The sequence below is a fragment of the Chiloscyllium punctatum genome, chromosome 24 (assembly GCF_047496795.1).
Source record: "Chiloscyllium punctatum isolate Juve2018m chromosome 24, sChiPun1.3, whole genome shotgun sequence".
NCBI lineage: Eukaryota > Metazoa > Chordata > Chondrichthyes > Orectolobiformes > Hemiscylliidae > Chiloscyllium > Chiloscyllium punctatum.
The window spans coordinates 64,175,120-64,198,406 of record NC_092762.1 but is presented as its reverse complement, the minus strand read 5'-3'; the positions used below and the strand labels follow the sequence as shown (position 1 = coordinate 64,198,406).

The window sequence follows — 23,287 nt, the reverse complement described above, 5'->3', positions numbered from 1 at the left end:
ATATATATATCAAGTTTTCCAGGTGGAAATAGATACCAGTGCAATGTTTATCATTTTTGACAAATGAATCCTTTATAATTACTTTTGAAATCGATTCTTAAAACTGATTTTCATTCAGCCCACAGCATCTTTTCAGAACACAGAAGGAAAACTGTTAAATTGGAGAATTGAAGGGAACAAATAGCAGCTCTCTCCTTGCTGTATTTGCAGTGTTGTGTAAAACACATGCCAAGTGCACAGGGAATAATGGTGCCTTCCTTTGTATGAAATAATGGATGTTACACTGCTGTCTGATCATTCACAAACCGCAGAGGCTCAGATATATCCTCACAAAATAGTTGAAGTAGGAACTAATGAAAAGTTAAGACAACTGACATATCGCCTCCTCAAGGACAATTGGGGATGGGAAACAACTGATGGCCTGGTAGCAATTCCCATATCCTTTAAAAATAAAAGCAAGTAAGAAGCTACAAATGCTAGAAATGGGGCTCATCCTCTACCCAGCAAGATACCTGCAGAAATACAAAGACACTCACAACATACTCGACAGTTCAAATAGAACAGAACTCCATCTGATTCAGAGACTCTAGCAATGGCAGCCAAAGAACCAGTATATTCCAGTATTATTTTGGCTCCATTTAAATTGCAAAACAAGGCCTTCGAATATCCAGGGATTCTTACTGTTGATCTAGGATTGAACTAGTCAGATAGGCTATAACTGATAGAGGCCAAGACAATGTGTCAAGTTAAGTTTCAAGTTTTGTTTTGTTGATCCAAGACTACCAGGAGCAATCCATCAGTGTCACACCATATATCATTCAGGCTGCTTCCGTCTTCAGTTCTCCTTCATTATGCAATCTCCACCACTCAGGTTTACCTCTTTCGGAATTCACCGGGTTCTGAACAATGTGGGACCTGAATCCATCCACCTGCAGCTGGCGAATTGGCAATTCCAGAGAAATGCACCTTTGACCACAAGTCCATCAGGAGGTGATCAGTATGCAGCTTTCGAGATCCTGCAGGAAAAGGAGAGGGCTGATACTGTCGGGTTGTTCCCTGAGCAGACTGTCAAAGTCATTTAGCAGAATTAGATTAGATTACTTACAGTGTGGAAACAGGCCCTTCAGCCCAACAAGTCCACACAGACGCACAACCCACCCAGACCCATTCCCCTACATTTACCCCCTCACCTAGCACTAAGGGCAATTTAGCATGGCCAATTCACCTAACCTGCTCGTTTTTGGACTGTGGGAGGAAACCGGAGCACCCAGAGAAAACCCACACAGACACATGGAGAATATGCAAACTCCACACAGGCGGGAATTGAACCCAGGTCTCTGGCACTGTAAGGCAGCAATGCTAACCACTGTGCCACCCACTATATTACTCACCATCAGAACTTTCAAACAAGCACCAAGACATTGTTTGGCTGGTGATGTGAGGGATACTCCCTCTGAGGTCTTTCATATGTCAGGAGTCTCTGCGCCACTGCACGTTGTCCTCAAAGTGGCTGGGATCGAGCCTGCCACACATCTGCTGTTAAAATGTGCCTTTGCAAAGGAAGTCTGGAGAGAGATAAAGTGGTTTTCCTCAAGGTTTGTCCCTAGCAGCTCTATGATGCAGGACTGTACTCTACAGTCTGCTCCCTGGGATGCACTCTGAGCCAAACATTGACTACGCTTGGAGGACCATCAACACAGTGAAAGATGCTTTTGTACTACCCGAAACTTGCTGATCTTCCAGAATAATGAGTTGATCTCAACTGAGTGTCGCAGACTGGCACATTCCAAGGTCCAGGACCATGTGCTGAGGGACGCACTAAAGCTTGGGGCAGCTGCTGCCAAGGTGCAGTGGGGAAAGACCACTGTCTCAGGTCCTTCTACCTAAGTTCAATGGGGTCCATTCAGTTATTGGATCCTCCAGTGCCTCAACTGTATGTAACAAATGCCTTGTATCAGTAAGAAATGCCTTGGGGTTGTTGTGCTCCTTATGTAAAAACTGTACAGAATGGAACTGCTCTAGTGACTAGATCTTTCTTTAAAGATATGTTAATGAATAAAGTGTATTTTTGAAATTTAAAAAAACAACGTCATGCAACTGGCTGGTTGAATTTAAATGAGGCTTGGACCTCACGCCCCAGAATCCATGCTCTGATTGCTTGCTCCTCCAGTAAGCTGCCCAGAGATGTCCAACTTTGTGCACTGAACTTTACAATTTTTTTGGCGGGTTTCGTGGAGAGCTTCTCTCTATAAAGTCAAGTGAGGTTTCTCTGCCTTCCAAAGCATTGCTCATTAACTACCTATCCCAGTCTGTGTGGCCCTTCCCATCTGTTTCTATCCCAATTTTACCATTCACCATAGCCAGAGGTACTTGCTAATGTTGAGTAGACCTGAATAGACCAGTATTCCTGGCACTGGTGTCAGGTTTAAACCACTGTTGTACATTCAGTCACAGTCTGGCATTCAGGAACTGCACACATGATGGCAGACACGAGGAAATTGGTTCCCTGCTCTGTGGCCATGGACCTAGGAGTCCTGGTGGATGAGGGGGTGCAGAAGAGAGATGTCCTCTTTCCCCAGGAATGTCAGAGGAAGCCATGATTCTTGACCCTGTCAGAATGGTCCAGATTTGCCACCTGGGTCAATGCACTCTCCACCATCTGCGTGAATGCCCAGCAACACAGTAGGAAAGTCAATGATTTTCTCCCTTCCATCTGTGTAAATGCCATCATCTGCATTCCAATCCCCATGATTAGGTTTCCCAACCTTCCTCCCGCAATACTGATAGCTTGTCCCTTGACTTTTAGTGGACAGTGCCCCCGCCCGACCATGGCCCACCACCTTGAATGAGTTGGACAGACAGCCTCGAAAGATGAGTGACAAGATTCCTGTACAGCTCACTGATTATGCTCCTGCAACTCCCTGGACTGATTGCACTGGACCCACAACACTGACCATGGCCCAATCCCCAAATTGCAGAGATACAGGTTCCCCTGACTACAACTGCCCAAAAAGCATGTCTGTCTTCTGGACCTAAGCCCCTGGACTGACTTCAGAAGCTGCCTTTGACTTATTGTGGCATGACCCCTGTACTTCACTGAGGATTATTCCCCTTAGACGTTGAGGTATGCTTGTTCACTTGTAGCATGTGCAGTATGTTTGTCATAGCTGCTAGCACACAGTGCACATGTCAAACTGATGTAGCAAGGTGTCATACAGTTTCATGTACACCTCTGCACCTTATGGCTATGGACAAGCATGGAAGGCTGTTTGCCTTTGTGCCTGCATTAACAGCAAGGGCAACGCAGCAGGTCTTTAAGCCTCTGAGCTCCGGCTGAGGGTGCAACTTGCAAAAAGGTTAAGCAAGACAAGACGAGGCAAGGCAGGGCTGTTTTGAGCATCCAGGTAGGTGCAAAATGAGTGAATGCTAAGAGAGACAGCGAGGAGTCCTGCAATGCAGTCTTGTCCAATCGATGAACTGGGTGACTGCCCAGCAACACACAATGACCTTCAGCAGCGTTGTAATGCTAGTTATTGGCACATGCCTAAGTGCAGCATTATGCTGATGTGCTATGATGATGCAGAGAGGCTGGCATATGTCAGATGCTAGCATCCATGGAATTATTAATAATTGCATGCACGCCACTACTGACAATACTTACAATTATCTTTTAGTAATGGAGCAATGAACATCTTCAGAAATATTGATAAACCTTACTAAAGCATGACTGAAATAAATTATATATTCTCCATAAGAAAAAGTCTCAAATTTATGTTGTGAAAACTATGAATTGTCAATTCACAAATTTCAGGTCCAAGTAAACTAGTTTGTGGGTGTAAAATTCACTTCATCTCACTAACGTTTTTAATCCATCTTTTAAAAACATCAAAAAATGCATAAATGCAAAAGTAGAGTATCACAGATGATGGAAATCTGAAATAAAAGCATAACATATTGGAAACACTCAGCTGGTCTGGAAGCATCAGAGGAAGTCTGTTGAAAATTCATTAATTCTGAAACTATTTCTCTCTTCACAGACGCTTCCTCAGTTGCTGAGTATCTACAACACCTCCTGTTTTTATTCAGAAAATGAACAATTTGGTCAGTTCAACATCCCATTCTGTGAAATATATGCTATAATATCTGACAGAGTTCCCTGCTCATGCACTAGTTTAATTAGGTGTTGAGGAGTAAACATATGCACCATTTCTTAGGGAGATGGGATCCACTTCCAAGACTGATTCATGATGTTGAACCCAAGCGAATATCTCATGCTGACCTGAAGTTTGTAGCAATGCCTCAGTATCCATTCTTATCTTCCTTATTTGCCCCAAAGGTCTCTCTCAGTAATTGTTTTGGAAGGCATGGGGTCAAGCTTCACATTTGTGCAATCACCCCTGATCCTTTGACTCCTGGTAAACTGACTATGGACATCAAAATCTAGATGATTAAGAACCTCCATTAAACTAATATCATTAAAACCCAAGCCATCCTCTTCTTCTCCCCCAGTTTCAATCATCTCACCATCAGCTAGCTTATGGTGAATCCAAGAGTGCTGTTATGTGCTGCACTGAGGGTCAAACCCTATCCAGCCATTATGTATTTCACTTCCAGCAACATGATTTGTCTTTAGTCCCAATTAACCTTCATTACAGTTACAACATTTATCTACATAATCCTGTCACATCTGGACTCAATTCTTTCATTGTCTCCCTCTGAGTTCTGCTTTTACAAAGTGCAATTTGTTAGAAAATATTACATTTGCATCTGATATGGCAGGAGGTTCTACATCCATTTAATTCCTTGGCTCTCCCACCTTCTGTAATTGATATTAAACTTTTCCCCTTTTGGCCATACTTTAATGCTTGGTTTCACTTCACCCCATCGATGAAATCTTTCAGTCCTTACCCTCAGTATCTGTATTTCTAATTCCACTATCTTTTCTACACCATCTCTGTTATTTCACCTTTGTTTACAGAATTTTTATCTGCCTGAACTCCGCATTCCATTTAGTTTTTCCTCACTTCCACATCTTTTAAAAGCCCTTATCAAATTTACAAATGAACATACATCTGAATGTATAAGTTTGGAGCAGATGTGGATCATATGCCCTTTTGAGCCAGCTTAGCTGTTCATGTTTGTCTTTGGAATTCCATGTCCCCATCTATCCTTGGTAACATTTCATTACTTGCTTAACAAGAATTTATCTACCTCAACTTAAAAATTATTTCATGACACTGCCTTCTAAAGTTGACAGCTCCAAAATCACAACTCTAAGAGAGAGAAAAAAAAACCTCCTCAACCCTTGTGCTAAACAGAGGATTCCTATCTTTAAAATATTGGCCCTTAGACTTGGACTGACTTTCAACATCTACCTTATCGAGACCATTCAGTATATTATACATTTCAATCACCACTAACTTTTCCAAATTCCAAAGGAAAGTTGCGCAGCCTACTCAACTTATCCTCAAAGAATGTCAGGAAGGGACAGAGGGAAAAATACATAGGAATCAGGAATAATCAAGATTTGATGTTGTGAAGATAACAAAAAGTGAAAATTAATGTCTTGATATCTAAATGCTTTTATCACTCACAACAAAGAAAATGTGCTCATTGAAGAAAATGAGTATGATCTGTAAGCCATTACAGAGGACATGGATACACTTTAACAAGGATTGGGTTCTGAATATTGAGTGATATATGACATTCATGAAGAATGGAAAGCTAAGTAAAGGTGCAAGGGTATCACTATTAATCAAGGGTGCTTGTGCTACAGTTAGAGATGAACTTGGTTCGGGAGATAGGGATGTAGAATTAGTTTCAATGAGGAGAAGGAATGGTAGTGGAAATAAGTCACATTTAGGTACCACTCAGGTCCTCTAACAGTAAGCACAGTCCTCCCGAATAGCCAGGGCTTATTTGTCTCGAATAGTCATGTTTGGTTGTTTTATTTCACGAGATAGGTTTTGTAAGTGCCTTGAGGATGTAATAGCCTACTGGTATTATTGATAGGCTATTAATCCAGAAACTCAGCTATTGCTCTGGGGACTTGGGTTCGAATCCCACCAGAACAGATGGTGAAATTTGAATTCAATTGAAAAAAAATCTAGAATTAAGAATTTACTGATGACCATGAAACCACTGTTGTTGGTCAGAGAAAAGCCTATCTGGTTCACCAATATCTTTTCCATTGAAAGCAATGAAACCAGACAGATCATCTGGCATTGCCCTAGGAACTGGAAAAGACAATGATAGAAACAGTTCTATCAATCCTTCAAAGTCCTCCTTTGGGGGCGGCACAATGGCTCAGTGGTTAGCACTGCTGCCTCACAGCACCAGGGACCCAGGTTTGATTCCCATCTTGGGCAACTGACTGTGTGGAGTTTGCACATTCTCCCCATGTCTGCATGGGTTTCCTCCTGGTGCTCCAATTTCCTCCCACAATCCAAAGATGTGCAGGTCAGGTGAATTGGCCATGCTAAATTGTCCATAGTTTTAGGCGCATTAGTCAGGGGTAAATGTAGGGGAATGGGTCTGGGTGGGTTACTATTCGGAGGGTTGGTGTGGACTTGTTGGGCCAAAGGGCATGCTTCCATACTGTAGGGAATCTGATCTCCTTTTGGCTAGCGCCAAAATTGGGAGAGATGTCTCAACAGATTATTCATAATCACATAACGTCCGAGACACCACCAGCACCATCCACACTGGCAGGAAAGACCCAGCAGAGGGGGCAAAGTTGGTAAAGTTGGGAGGCAGTTGTCCTGGAAATTATCAAAATTGAATGTAGACCCTATGACGTCTCATGACTTTAGATTCAACATGGGCAAGGAAACCTTCTGCTGATCACCAGGTACTGTCCTCCCCCGGCTAATGAATCAATACTCCTCCATGTTCAACAACACTTAGAGGAAACACTGAGGATGAAAAGTTATGCCTTGTACACAAAAAACAGATTAAATCCAACCCAGCCAATACTGCCCCATCAGTCTACTCTCGATAATCAGTAAAATAATGGAAGATGTCATCAACAGTGCAGCACCTGTTCAGCAAGAACCTGTTCAGAAACACCCAGTTTGGGTTCCACCAGGGCCACTCCGTTCCTGACCTCATTGCAGCCATGGTCCAAACATGGCCAAAAGAGCTGAATTCTGAGGTGACAGTAACAGTCCTTGACACCATGGCTGCATCAATGGGACATCAAGGAGCCCTAGCAAAACTGGAATGAATGGATATCAGGGCATCTCCATTGGCTGCAGTCATACCTGGCACATAGGAAGATGGTTGAGGTTATAGGAGGTCAGTCATCTCAGATCTCAGCTCCAGGACATCTCTGCACATGTTCCTCAGGATAGTGTCCTAGATCCAACCATCTTCAGCTGTTTCATCAATGACCTTCCTCCATAAGGTCAGAAATGGGGATTTTTGCCAATGATTACACAATGTTCAGCAGCATTGGTGACTCCTCAGATATTGAAGGGGTCCATGTTCAGATGCAACAAGATTTGGACAATATTTAGGCTTGGGCTGACAAGTGACATTCATGCCGCATAAATGCTAGGCTATGACCATCTACAGTAAAAGGCTATTTAACCACTGCATTGTGGCATTCAGTAGTCTTACTATTAACATCCTGGGGGCTACCATTGATTAGAAACTCAACTGGAATCATCATATAAACAAGGTGACTAAAAGAATAGGTCAGGTGCTAGGTATACAGCAACAAGTTACTCACCTGTTGATCCACCATCTACAAGGCATTAGTCAGGAGTGTGATGGAATACTCCCCACTTGCCTGGATGGGTGCAGCTCCAATAGCACTCAAAAGCTAGACACTATTCAGGACAAAACAGTCCACTTGATTGGCACCACATTCACACGCACCTACTCCCTCCAACACTTGATACTCAGGAGCAGCAGGTTGTACTATCTACATGATGCACTTCAGAAATCCACCAACGATCCTCAGACAGCAGCTTCTAAACCCACAACCACTTCCATCACAAGGACAAGAGCAGCAAGTACTTGGGAACACCACCACCTGAGTTTCCCTCCAAGCCACTCACCATCCTGACTTGGAAATATATCGATGTTTTTTGACTGTCACTGGGTTAAAGTCCTGGAATTCCCTAATGGCATTGTGGGTCAACCCACAGCTGGTGGACTGCAGCAGTTTAAGAAGGCAGCTCACAACCACCTTTTTAAGGGCCACTAGGGACAGGCAATGACTGCTGGGCAGCCAGCGATACCCACATCCCACAAAAAATATCCCACAAAAAATATCCCAGGCATACCCCACTACAAATAACATAATTCCTGTCAGTTTTATGTATTTCGCAATATTCTGGCTACATACTTTGCTGCATTGTTTTGTTTAAACACACGTTACATTTGAGGAAATATGTGGATACAGAAAGTATGAGAACTCCTGCATAAAGTACGTGCCAAAAAAGGAATGTGAAGAATATCAGAATAAACTTTCCAAAAGGTATAGGGAATGAGCTGCAGGGAAAGATTAGGGCAGGTTAAGCTCTGCAATTTAGAGAGAAGATTAAAAAGGATCCTGTCGAGGAAAATGAAGTATTAAATTGTATGAAAAAAATGAATTCAACATGTAAGTGGGGTCAGTAGGACACAGGATATACCTTTATACATAAAAACATTAAATTAAATTAAAAGTAAATAAGGAATGAAAGGATATTTTCTCAAAGAAATATTAAACATCTTATTAAATAATCCACCAAGAAAGATTGCATAGGTAAAGTCACTGAACCCATTTTAAATGTTTATCACTGAACTGTAAGTTTGAATACTGGAAGGACACTATATTATTCTATCCCTCTGCATCAAAATGCTGGGAATCCTGATGTTGTTCCACCTTTTCTCTCTGGGAATAATTGATTTTGTATGAATACATTTTTAGAAGGAATGTATTTCTGATTGCATTGAGACAGTGTCACATTTTATCGGAGAAGTGCAGATGAAAAGTTGAACTTCTTCCAGCTGAAAGCACCATCCACATTTTTGAAGACTACAGTGATAGTGATATATAAACTTTTAATCAACCTGCTTGAACACATCCAACACAGGCTGACCTTAAACATGGACCTTCTGACCTGGAGGTTGAGACACTGTCACTGTACTACAACATGCTGAAGGGCTGTGATCGCAAATAAACTAAACAAAGTACAGAATTTAATATCTAAGCTTATTATCTTGATACTATCAAAGCTGCTTTGGTAAAAATATAATTTTACATAGAAGTGCAGATTTGGTTATTGCATTTGTTTATGCTTCTGCAAATGTATAATTCATAATCTCTAAAAATATGAATTTAACCATTCTTTCAAACATTAAAAATTTGATGGACAGTAACTTCAGAATGCATTCATGGAATGTCTGCAAATGTGACAAATAAAATTTCCCATTTACTGTTTGCTCAATGAATTTTTAAAAGTTTTCTGAGTAGTTGAGGAGGACTAATCTTTGTTTTTGACTATGTAGCTTTGTGTAGTGAAAAAAGATACAAAAAGTAAGCAAAACAGATAAATTACCTCAGTAAGTAGCACTGAGAGATATCGATCCATTATGTAATCAGAAAAGGGAAATTCTGGTTTAAAAAACATGGACTTCTTCAATAACAATGTGCACTGCTGCATAACACCATTTAACGAAGAAAGACATGAATTAATCTTTTTGTTTAAGTCTTTGGGCTTTGTGGCATCATGACAATACCCTACCTCATAACCTAGGGGTCAGTTTGTTTATTGTGTAACCTGAGCCACCTTAATTCAATCCAGTTAAGCTTTGAAATATATTAAATATTAGAACCATTTTCTTTAAGACTTGCATTTTGTTGTTCTAGTAATGAAGAAACTATCTGACAGGTGTTTGTCACAGTTTTCTCTCAAGGTGAAATAATTCTATGACAACCATCTCAAGAGGTGGTGGTGTAAAGTGGTGCAAATATTTGAACAAAGTAAATATATAATTAGGTATCTCTTTTGTCAAATCTGTTTGCTGTGTCCTACTCCTGATGAGCACAAGGCAAAAAGCTTCATCTTCTCGTCTCCTTCTAGCAATTTTTGACTTCTGTACTAGCAAGCAATTATTTAGATTGACTTTATCATCACAAGCTAGAAGAACATAAAAGATGTTATGATCAGTTGTGTTATGAGAGAAGCCTGGCAGTTCACAGACCTTCGGATGCTCCCAAATTATATTTACTACCTCAACAAAAAGAAGACCGACATGCATAGATCCGCACCCCCCCCCCCCAAGAGAGCTAGATTTGCAGAAAAGTCATAAAAGGAGCAAATGAAATTGGTTTGATGAAAATAATCAAAGTAAAAAGAAAAATGCACCACACTGAGCATAGTTGACAAACAAAGATACATCCTCTGCTAAGAAATCACCGCAGATGAGGAAAAGTAAAGCATATCAGAATTTGGGATGGATGTATCCATCATAGTCGGCAAACAAACTAGAGAACCTCTTGCCTACATCGAATAGAACACAAGTGAGGTGCTGGAAGTTTGGAGGATAGTTAATGTGGTGTCATTATGAAAGAAAGGTGCAAGGGAAAGGTAGGGAATTATAGGCCGGTGAGCCTGACTTCAGTGGTGGGTAAGTTGTTTGAGGAGCTTCTGAGGGACGGGATTTATACACATTTAGAAAGGTAAGGATTGATTAAGGAGTGGCAGTCTGGCTTTGTGCATGGGAAATTATGGGTCGCTGACTAGACTGATATTTTTCAAGAAGTGACAAAGAAGATTGATGAAGGGAGAGCGATAGGCGTTGTCTGTATGGACTCCAGCAAGGCTTTTGACAAAGTTCCATACTGGTTACCAAGGTTAGATTATGTGGAGTCCAGGGGGACCTAGCCAATTGGATACAAAATTGACTTGAAGGTAGGAGACAGAGGGTGATGGTGGAGGGTTGTTTTTCAGACTCGAGAGCTGAGACCAGTGTTTTGTTGCAAGGATTGGTGCTGGTTCCATTGTTTTCCATTGTTTTCCATTATTTATATAAATGATTTGTATGTAAATGCAGGAGGTATGGTTAGTAAGCCTGCAGATGATGCCAAATTTAGAGGTGGAGTGGAAAGTGAAGAAGGTTACCTCAGAGTACAATGGGACCTTGATCAGATGGGCCAATGGGCAGAGGAGTGGCAGATGGAATTAATTTAGATAAATGTGGGGTGCTGCATTTTGGTAAGGCAAACCAGGGCAGGACTTATACAGTTAAACATAGGGCCCTGGGGTATATTGCCGAACAAAGGGACCTGGGGTGCAGGGGCATAGTTCCTTGAAAGTAGAGTTGCAAGTAGACAGGGTGGTGAAGATGACATTTGGCACACTTGCCTTCATCTGTTCAATGACACCTAGTTTGGGTTCTGCGAGGTCCACTCAGCTCCTGACCATATTTCAGCCTTTGTTCAAATATAGACAAAAGAGTTGAATTCCAGAAGTGATGACATCAAGGCTGCATTCAACCGAGTGTGGCATCAAGGAGCCCCAGCAAAACTGGAACCAATGGGTATCAAGGACAAACTCTCTGGTGGTTGAAGTCATACCTGGTGCAGAGGGAGATGGTAGCGGTTGTTGTAGGTCAGTCATCTTAGCTCCAGGACATTTTTGCAGGAGTTGCTAAGGGTACTGCCCGAGCTCCAACTATCCTCAGCTGCTTCATCAATGACCTTCCATCCATTGTAAAGTCAAAAGTGGGGGTGTTCACTGATGATTGCACAATGTTCAGCACCATTCATGACTCCTCCATAGACAAGCAGTCCATGTTCAAATGCAACACTATCCAGGTTTGAGCTAACAAAGTAACATTCACACCACTCAAATGCCAGGCTATGACCATCACCAATAAGGGACAATCTAACCACTGCCCCTTAACATTTGATGGTGTTACCCTGAATAGGTGCCCCATCATCAACATCCTAGGGGTTATCATTGACTAGAAACTCAACTGGACTCAATACATAAACACAAAGGCTACAAGAGCAGGTCAGAGGTTGGAAAAATGTGGTGAGTTACTCACTGCCTGACTCCCCAAAGCCTATCTATCAGCAACAAGGCACGAGTCAGGAATATGATTGAATACTCACCATTTGCCTGGATGGGTACAGCTCTAACAACACTCGAACACCATCATTCAGGACAACGCAGCCTGCTTGATTGGCACCAAATCCTCACATATCCATTCCCTTCACCACTGACGCTCAGTAGCAGCAGTGTATACTAACTTCAAGATGCACTGCAGAAATTTACCAAAGATCCTCAGACAGCACCTTCCAACTCATAATCACTTCCATCAAGATGGACAAGGGCAGCAGATACATGGGTAAACCACCATTCTCTGCAGGCTTCCCTCCAAGCCACTCACCATCATGACTTGGAAATATATTGCTGCTTCTTCATTCTCACTGGGTGAAAACCCTGGAATTGCCTCCCTAATGGCATTGTGGGTCAACCCACAGCAGGTGAACTGCAGCAGTTCAAGATGGCCGCTCAACACTACCTTTTCTAGGGCAACTTGGGACGGGTAATAAATGCTGGCCCAGCCATCAACAGCCACAAATCACAAATGACTAAAATAAAAATGGGGTAGCTGCAGGTAAGTATTCAGACTATCAAAAACCAGACAGCAAACACCTTGTTATATAAGTTAACAAAGCCATTAGAAACTTTCCCTCAAGAAAAGGGGAGAGGGAGAGGAAGAAGGAAACTTACTTAAAGTTTGAGGAGGCAAGGGTTAGACAGGGCTTTACAGGGTTACAAGGCAGCCATAAAGAAACTGGCTAGAAGGGGGGACATGAAAAAGCTTTAGTGGGTAGCATTAAGGAAAACATGAAGGCATTCTACACTTACATGAGGAAGAAGAGCATGGCCAGAATGAGGGTGGGGCCAATCAGGGACAGTCGGAAGAAGTAGGGGAGGTCCTTAATGAATACATTGCTTCAGTATTCACGACTGAGAGGGACATTGACATTTCTGAAGACAGCTTGAAACAGACTGATATGCTCAAACAGGTTGATTTTAGGAAGAAAGAAGCAACAAAAATCTTGAAAACGAGAAGGCAAGATAAATCCCCTGGGGCAGACAGGATGTACCCTAGGTTACTACAGGAAGTGAGGGTAGAGATAGCTGCACCTTTGGTGACGATCTTTGCATCCTCACTGTCCACAGTGCCAGATGATTGGAGGGTGGCAAATGTTATTCATTTGTTCAAGAAAGGGAATAGGGATAACCTTAGGAATTACAGACCAGTCAGCCTTACGTCAGTGTTAGGCAAATTATTGGAGAGGAAACTGAGAAACAGAATTTATTATTACTTGGAAAACCATGGTTTGATTAGAGATGGTCAACATGGCTTTCTGAGGGGCAGGTCATGCTTCACAAACCTTATTGAATTCTTTGAGGATGTGACAAATTACGCTGATGAAGGTAGAGCAGTGGATGTGGTGTAGATAGATTTTAGCAAGGCGTTTGATAAGGTTCCCCATGGTCAGCTCATTCAGAAAGTAAGGAGGCATGGGATACATGGAAATCTTGCTGCCTGGATACAGAATTGGCTGGCCCACAGAAGACAGAGGTGGTGGTAGATGGAAAGCATTTAGCCTGGAGCTTGGTGACCAGCAGTGGTCAGCAGGGATCAGTTCTGGGACCTCTGCTCTTTGTGACTTTAAGAAATGACTTAGATGAGGAAATGGAAGGGTAGGTTAGTAAGTTTGTCGATGACATGAAGATTGGTGGAGTAGTGGATAGTGTGGAGGACTGTTGTAGTTTACAACGGGACATTGACAGGATGCAGAACTCGGCTGATAAGTAGCAGATGGAGTTCATCCTGGAAAAGTGTGAAGTAATTCACTTTGGAAGGTTGAATTTTAATGCAGAATACAGGGTTAAAGGCAGGATTCTTGGCACTGTGGAAGAATAGAGGGATCTTGGGGTCAATGTCCATACATCCCTCAAAGTTGCCACCCAGGTTGATAGGGTTGTTAAGAAGACATATGGTGTGTGGCTTCCATTAGCAGAAGGATTGAGTTTAAGAGCCATGAGGTTATGCTGTAGCTCTATAGTGCCCTGTTTAGACCACACTTGGAATACTGTGTTCAGTTCTGGTCGGCTCATTACTGGAAAAATATGGAAGCTTTAGAGAGGGTGTAGAGGAGATTAACCAGGATGCTGCCTGGACTGGAGGACATGTTTTATGAAGAAAGGTTGAGGGAGCGAGGGTTTTTCTCATTGGATCGAAGAAGGATGAAAGGTGACTTGATAGAGATGTACAAGATGGGGCGTAGATAGAGTGGGTAGCCAGAGGCATTTTCCCATGGTGGATATATCTATCATGAGGGGGCATAATTCATGAGGAAGGTTTAGGGGAGATGTCAGAGGTAGGTTCTACAGAGAGTGGTGGGTATGTAGAATGCACTTCCGGCAGTGGTAGTAGAGTCAGACATTTACATAATAGACATTTAAGCAACTCTTGGGTAGGCACATGGAAGATAATACAATGAAGGGCACGTCGGTTAGTCTGATCTTAGAATAGGATAAGAGACTGGTACAATATAGAGGGCTGAAGGGCCTGTACTGTGCTGTGTTCTATGTTCTAAAAGCTCCAAGCTCAGATGGGATCCCATCTGTGTATAAATCTGGGGGACGCAAGGTAGCGACCTCATGCACAGAATGTGAGATTAACAAAGTTTTGCTCAGGAGTTCAAGGGCATACAATTGTTCATTTCACAAAGGAAAAGGACAAAAATCTGTGTGCGACCACCATGGAGAAAATCCAAAGCTTGTGGTAGCTCAGATGATTCTAATAAAAGATTTACTTAACAGACTGTTAAGTCATAATGAAAGTGTATTGCCAAAATGTTAAAGTGGGATCAGGTAACACAGAGACAATAGCCTTGTGGTCTTCAACTTTCAGCAAATAACAGAGAGATGCTGCAAACAATAGATAGGACTCGGCTGCAGCTTTCCAAGCACTCTGCGTATTCCTGTCTTTCCTTGCTTTTACATGATTGGTCCCCTTAGTCACAGTTTAAAGTCTGACAGGACTGGGATATTGCCTTGCTGTTCAATGCAGCCACAAAGCTAGGCAATTTGCTATGTTGGTTAATAGTCATTAGTTAAGGAAGTGAAAATCCTGCTACTGTACACACCATTGCTGCCTCAATCTCACACTGTACCATGTGCTAGCTGCTTAAACAGCAAACACTGTGTATGCTGCAATTGACAGCCATATTCCAAGGCCCAAGGGGAACTGTCCTCAGTGAAGCCCAGGGAGATACCGGGTCAATCACTGGGTCCTGACATAAGAAGTCAAGGGAAGCCTTTGATGTCGATCCGGGGGGCTTGGCCTAGTCAGTTATTCAAGAGCTGAAGGTCAGGAACCTGGCCTTGTACTGGGTGAGTAGGTAAATGCCAGGTAATCCAGCACATTACTTGGCTCTTTCTGCCCTACTGTGGACTGTTCTTTCCTGGACCAAGAAAAACAGACAGTACAATATGAAAGTGAGTGGCTTAACTGTTACTGCTGCAGTAGATGGGGGGGAAAGTGGTGAGATGCCCGAGCGAAATGGTTGGCAGCGCACAGGGCATGTCGAGTTGTGTGTGTGTGTGTGTGTGTGTGTTTGGGGGCCGGGAGAATGGTGGTGATGGTGGATGCAGTTTGGGGAAGATGAGAGCGGTAAACACCCCATGAGCCTTACTGTAAAGTTTGAGTAGTAGCAGACATTGAGTGAGTGTGAGGTATTAGATAGAAAAAATAGTGCCAATTCCCCTAGTAGAATGGAAGAGGTCATTAACCTTCTTCTTACAATGCTGAGCATTCTTCCAGACAGCTGAGGCTGCACTGACCCAAGTGGCAACCTCATAATAAATTGGGAGGGGCTGGTATTGTGCCGACTACTGAAGGGCAAGAGGACATCTCTCCAATCCCGACGGGCAGTCCTTGACCAGGTGCACAGCATCCTTTTGAAGGTGCTGGTGGAGGAGAAAGTGAGGACTGTAGGTGCTGGAGATCAGAGCTGAAAATGTGTTGCTGGAAAAGCGCAGCAGGTCAGGCAGCATCCAAGGAACAGGAGAATCGATGTTTCGGGCATCAGCCCTTCTTCAGGAAGAAGGGCTGATGCCCGAAACGTCGATTCTCCTGTTCCTTGGATGCTGCCTGACCTGCTGCGCCTTTCCAAGATACTGGTGGAACCAGGGATCTCAGCATGTCCCAGAATGTTCTGGCAGTGGCAAATACTTCTGACTACAGACAGTGAGAGAATGGGCCTCATGTCGCTCTTCTTCTCCAACTCTTGAACATATTCTTCCAGCGCAGTCGTTGAAAATAGCGGAGCCCATTTTCTTCCATGTTGTGCCCCTCTTGTGTCTATCTCTAGCTCTGAAGCAGTTTCAAAATGGCTTCCAGCATTAGTATCAGATAGATTGCACCTACTCTTTATAAAATGCAGGCAGTTTTTTGGATACCAGTGTCTCGTTCTGGCTGATGGGACCATTCATCATTTTCCAAGCTAGTACTCAATGCTTAGCTTTGTGCCAGCTGTACACCACAGTCATTTAAATGAGCAGGCAGCATAAAGTTTGTATACTGTCTGCATTGGAAGAAACACCCATGGATAAATCAGGCATCATGGTCTGCACATCAGTCTTTTGGGTATTCTGGCATTTGAAGGTCCAAGTATTTTCACTCAACATTGAGATATATTAAAACTGGCACTGTTTAGTTCTGGCGCTATGAGCAGTGACTTCTTCATGATTTTACCAGCACCTTTTCAATATTCTGAAAATAGTTACATTTGGCAGCTAATGTCTTTATTTTAGTGAATTTTCCGCAGGGCAAGACACATGGTGTGCTTTATAATGTTGTTTCAAAATAAGCAAATCAAATTAATCAATATATACCACACGATGATACAAGTCTAATTGCCGTTAGTTAGTTGAACCCCTATACACAACAGCAGATATTCATATGTCTTCCTGATACAAGATACACCCCGCTGCATTACTCTTTCAACTTAATTTTAATTCCTCTGTGGATCCACATTGACTAGAAGTACTAAGCAAGCAAGCTATGACAGCTCAGAAAGCACTGCATCAGCAGATGTATTCTAGATCCACACACACACACTGCAGCTATGCAAGACAAACAATGCCATAAGCAGCCATCAGTCCTAGTGCATGTCTCTTAAGTGTTACTGACAAAAAATTTTTAACTTCATTAAAAGCTTATTGTTGAATACAAATATTTCACAGATGCAATTAAACTAATCTTAAAAAGCTGTGATAAAAATTAAATCAAAATTTACAATCCAAACATATCAATTATAATTGTTACTAAACTCACAGATAACAGTTGAAAACATAACTTCATGCAGAGATGGAGAACCAAAAACAAATATTTAAGTGAAGGATATATTATTCAATTAATACAATCTTTTTCATGAAATGAGTAAATTATGATTAATGAAGAACTGCTAAAGATATTCAATAATGTTTAATTCAAATCAAAATAGTCAACATATTGAGTGGCTAATCAAAAATAATTTTTCCAGTTAAATAAAGGATTTCAGTATTACAACACAAAATCTCCATGTGAAATAAGTTTCCTAATCTTTCGTGAACCTGCAATGTAAGACTTTGTAAAATCACTTTCTGAAAAAAGATCTTTTTTAAAAAAGACAATTAAGTACTTTGATGTCCAGTTGGAAAGTAATTGGTAACACTGCATATCTGGATTTAATCTCTAATTCAGGATAATGGAAGATTGTAACACTTTATCACTATCCAAAAATATGTTCTAATTTCAGATGGATTGCTGAATACCAAGACTGGTGCAATAATATGAGCGAGGTGCTGAATGTCAATGCAGATTTTATTGCAATATTCCAGAAGTTACACAGATTTGGAATTCTACAATGATCTGCACACTGGCTAGTTTTTCTCTGCTAACATTTGGCAGTGGGATAACTCAAGTACAATACAGTGAAGGTGCAGCATTAAAATCAAACGGCTGAAAGCCATGTTTTCACCTACTTATCTGCATGCTTGTTTGGCTAGAATGAGACACTGGGAAACAGAAACAGCTATAATTGCTAACACTAAATTTAAAGAAATGAAGAAGTAATATATAGCAAAACAACAGATTACTTACCCAGGTTGGTATTTATCCCCACATTCCATATCATCATCGAAGAGTAGCTTAGTAGCAGCTGCAGCTTTGCTCTAAGCTGTTGACCAGCAGCACAGACTGTGAAAGACTTGTGGAAAGACACTGAATGAAATAAAATTTGAATTGAATATCTGTAAGATACTTTTCATGTTTTTATACAGTCCAACCAGCTCACAGTGCCTTGTGCTATTTTGGGAATGCAGATATATTTTGCTCATTCCTCTTTCCTTTGGGAACAGCATAGAGAAGAGCCTGTGTCCCAGAATCAACCTTCACTTCATCGGCTGTTAGTGATCTGCTTCGAACCAATGTTAAAAGCTCTGTGGCAGGCATAGATCTGTCAGAGGTGTTTACAAAACTAGTTATCACTCATTACAGGCAACTGTCCCTGCCCTTACAATTCATACCACAATAGTAAAGGTCATTCTGCATATTATATCCAAAGCCTTTAGGGATTTGCTTTAATGATCTGCTGTTATAATTTGCGAGAGTTCAGCACAGGCAGCCACTGTAATGACAAAGACAGCTCCAGTTTCCTGTGTGTCACATACACTGTCAGTGCTGGCTCGCTTGGTATCCTTCCTCTGCTGTAAAAATTCCTGGTCCTCTGCCAAAGTTATTCCATGGACAGCGAATGAGCAGTGAGCATAACAGACACATAGCTGCTGGTAATGTGAACAAAGACATCGCCATGCTTCAAGATGCTGTTTTGTTTTTAATCATCCTTGTTTCTCTTTAGAGCTGAATTAGCTTAACTGATTGCCAGATTTAGGACAAGGACAAATCCATTTCTGTCCTTTACATTTTATTCTTTGTCTGAAAAATATTCTGAAGTCTGTTATACCAATAATTAGGCTCAAAGTATAAAGCAAAAATATCGTGTTAGAAGTTTGCACAATTTATGTTATCGCACAGTACCAACAATTGCTGTCGAAACAGTACAAATCATCTATGTCAATAAATCATTTGAATAGATACTTCTTTTTCTGAACAGAAAATGGCCAATCAAATGATGCAAAGTTTGCTTGAAATTTACACTAAAGTACTTCCCTTAATTCAGCACATGACAATCGCTATTTAATCTCCTGTGGTGCTGTTCAGCTAAAAACAAATTTTCTTGCAGAACTGTAACTATCTGATTGACCACTTTCTATGCTTTATATCTCTTCTTGCCATTATCTTCCACTATTTTCTTTCTTCCTTTTCTCACTCTCTCTTTACTCTGCTCAGATATTTCCTCTTGTTGTGCGCATATTTATTTCTCTCTAAATTCCTCTCTCATGATTTATCTTTTTTATCAACCTTCTTTCCCTGGATCTTCAGGACCTTGGAGAATAGGGACAGGGAGTAGTCATTTAGCCCACTGGGCTGGCTCCACTATTCAATTTGATAATGGTTGATCATTGCCTCAATGCAATTTTCACCACACTAACTCCATTGTCTTTGATGTTATTAGTTCCAGAATCCATCAATGTTCAATAATTAAACTTCCACAGTCCCCTGAGGTCTAGAGATCAAAAGATACACCACCCTCTGAGTGAAGAAATCCCTCCTCATCACAGTCTTAACTAGCTTCTCCCTTATCCTGACAGTATGATCTCTGGTTTTAGACTAAGCAGCCAGGGGAAATATGCACAGTCACCCAATAGGAATATTGTAAGTTTTAACGAATTGACCTCTTGATATTTGAAACTTTAAGGAAGACAGATCCATTATCCTCAAATCATTGCTCATAAGACTGTCCCGTTATTGCAGGGATTAATCAGGTGAACTTCTGTTGCACTCATTTTATGGCAAGTATAATCCCTCCTTACAGAATGGGATCAAAATTGTACACAATACTTCAGGTGAGAGCTCACCAAACTTCCATACAGCTGCACAAAGATATCTTTACTCTTGTGATCAAATCCTCTTGTGATGAAGGCCAATGTAGCACTTGCCTTCCTAACTGCACATGCTAAATTTTAATGACTCACGAACAAGGCCATCCAGGTGACTTTGGACACCTGCACTTCCTAACCTCTCACCTCTTAAAACATTACATTGCCTTTCACCTTTTCTCTTCCAGAAACTATCATCCATCTGCCAGGTTAGAGCCCATTCATTTTGCCTATCCAAATCTCCTTGAAGGCTCCTAGAAACCTCCTCACAACTTATGTTCACATTCAGTTTGGTCTTATCAAAAAATGTGAAAATAATACAAATGGTCCCCACATCTGGTCCCCAAGGCCAATCAAAGACAGAAGTGGGAAGTTGTGTGTGAACCCTGTGGAGATCAGAAAGGTGCTAAATCAATATTTCTCATTGGTTTTCACTTAGGAAAAGGAGCATATTGTCAAGGAGAAGACAAATTCGAGACATCAGACTAGAAAAGATCGAGGTTAGTAAGAATGAGGTGTTATCAATTCTAGAAGAAGTGAAAGTAGACAAGCCCCCTGGGCCAGATGGGATTTATCCGAGGATTCTCTAGGAAGCTAGGAAGGATGTTTTAGAGCCTTCCGCTTTGATCTTTGAGTTGTTATTGTCTTCAGGTTTAGTACCAGTGGACTGGAGGATTGAAAATGTTGTGCCATTGTTCAAGAAGGGCAGTAGAGATGACCCAGGTAATTATCGACCAGTGAACCTTACATCTGTTGTAGGAAAAGATTTGGAAAGGATTATAAGAGATAAGATTTATAATCATTTAGCAAGCAACAATTTGATTGCAGGTAGTCAACATCTGCAGTGTTTTCAACAGTGTTCACGATAGAAAATGAAAATGTTGGCAAGGAAGATACAGAGATACTTGCATCTAGACTAGAAGAGATTGAGGTTCACAAGGAAGACGAATTAGAAATACTGCAGAGTGTGAAAATAGACAAGTCCCCTGGGCCGGATGGGATCTATCCTAGGATCATCTGGGAAGCAAGAGAAGAGATTGCAAGGCCTTTGGTATTGATCTTCAAATCATTATTGTCTACAGGAATAGAGCCTGAGGACTGGAGGATAGCAAATGTGGTTCCCTTGTTCAAAAAGGGTAGTAGAGACAACCCTGGTAATTACAGACCAGTGAGTCTCACTTCAGTTGTTGGTAAAGTGTTGGAAAAGGTTATAAGAGATAGGATTTATAACCATCTAGAAAAGAATAATCTGATCAGGGACAGTCAGCGCGGTTTTGTGAAGGGTAGGTCGTGCCTAACAAATCTTATTGAGTTTTTTGACAAAGTGATCAAACAGGTAGATGAGAGTAAACTGGTTGATGTGGTGTATGTGGATTTCGATAAGGCGTTCAATAAGGTTACCCACAGTAGGCTATTATACAAAATGCGGAGGAATGGGATTGTATTTGGCTTGCTGAAAGAAAATAGAGGGTTGTAGTTGATGGAACATGTTCATCTTGGTTTCCAGTTACTAACGGCGTACCGCAAGGGTGTTGGTTCCACTGCTGTTAATAATTTTTATAAATGACTTGGATGAGGGCTTAGAAGGGTGGGTTAGTAAATTTGCGGATGACACTAAGGTCGGTGGAGTTGTGGATAGTGACGAAGGGTGTAGTAGGTTGTAGAATGACATAGATAGGATGCAGAGCTGGGCTGAGAGGTGGAAAATGGAGTTTAATGTGGACAAGTGTGAGGTGATACACTTTGGCCGGAGTAATCGGAATGCAAAGTACTGGGCTAATGGTAAGATTCTTGGGAGTGCAGATGAGCAGAGAGATCTCGGTGTCTATGTACACAGATCCCTGAAAGTTGCCACCCAGATTGACAGGGTTGTTAATAAGTCATACAGTGTTTTGGCCTTTATTAATAGAGGGATTGAGTTCCGGAACCAGGAAGTTATGCTGCAGCTGTACAAAGCTCTGGTATGGCCACACTTGGAGTATTGTGTACAGTTCTGGTCACCGCATTATAAGAAGGATGTGGAAGCTTTGGAAAGGGTGCAGAGGAGATTTACTGGGATGTTGCCTGGTATGGAAGGAATGTCTTACAAGGAAAGGCTGAGGGCTTTGAGGCTGTTCTCGTTAGAGAGAAGAAGGTTGAGAGGTGAATTAATAGAGACATACAAGATAATCAGAGGGTTAGATAGGGTGGACAGGGAGAGCCTTTTTCCAAGTATGGGGACGGGAAACACGAGGGGACACAACTTTAAAGTGAGGGGAGATAGGTATAAGACAGATGTTAGAGGTAGATTCTTTACTCAGAGAGTAGTAAGGGTATGGAATGCTTTGCCTGCAAGGGTAGTAGATTCACCAAGTTTAAGTGCATTTAAGTCGTCATTGGACAGGCATATGGACGTACATGGAATAGTGTAGGTGGGATGGGCTTCAGAATAGTATGACAGGATGGCGCAACATCGAAGGCCAAAGGGCCTGTACTGTGCTGTAATGTTGTTTGTTCTATGGTTTCATCAAGGGCAGGTCATGTCTCACAAACCTCATTGAGATTTTTGAGAAGGTGCTCACGCATGTAGATGAGAGTAAGACAGTTGACATATACATGAACTTCAGTAAAGCCTTTGATAACGTTCCACATGGTAGGCTGTTGGAGACAATGCAGAGGCATGGGATTGAGCGTGATTTAGTTTGGATTAGAAACTGGCTTTCTGAAAGAAGGCAGTGAGTAGTGGTTGATGAAAAATATTCAGCCTGGAGTCTGGTTACTAGTGGTGTGTCACAAGGATCTGCTTTGCAACCACTGCTGTTTGTCATTTTTATAAATGACTTAGACGCAGGCATAGGTGGATGGGTTAGTAAGTTTGCAGATGACACTAAAGTCAGTGGAGTAGCGGATAGTGTAGAAGAATGTTGCAAGTAGCAGGGGGACTTGGATAAACTGCAGAATTGGGCTGAGAGGTGGAAAATAGAGTTCAATGCAGCTAAATGTGAGGTGATGCACTTTAGGAAGAAAAACAGGAAGGCAGAATACTGGGTCAATGGAAAGATTCTTGGTAGTGTGGATGTGCAGAGGGATCTTGGAGTCCATGTACATAGATCCCAGAAAGTTGCCACCCAGGTTGATAGTGTTGTTAAGATGGCATACGGTGTGTTGGGTTGTATTGGTAGAGAGATTGAGTTCTGGAGCTATAATGTCATGCTGCAGCTATACAAAACGCTAGTGCA

The 23,287-nt window shown here is 41.7% G+C and overlaps 1 protein-coding gene across 2 annotated transcripts in view; it reads right to left on the bottom strand.

Moving 5' to 3' along the window:
• LOC140494638 (leucine-rich repeat and immunoglobulin-like domain-containing nogo receptor-interacting protein 2) overlaps nt 1-18,715 on the bottom strand; it is a 174,688-nt gene extending 155,973 nt beyond the window's left edge. For both annotated transcript variants that reach the window (XM_072594038.1, XM_072594039.1), the window contains exon 1: nt 18,172-18,715. The gene's annotated coding sequence lies outside the window, so the exon portion shown is untranslated. The remainder of the gene's footprint in view (nt 1-18,171) is intronic.
• Between the last annotated feature and the right edge of the window lie 4,572 nt (nt 18,716-23,287).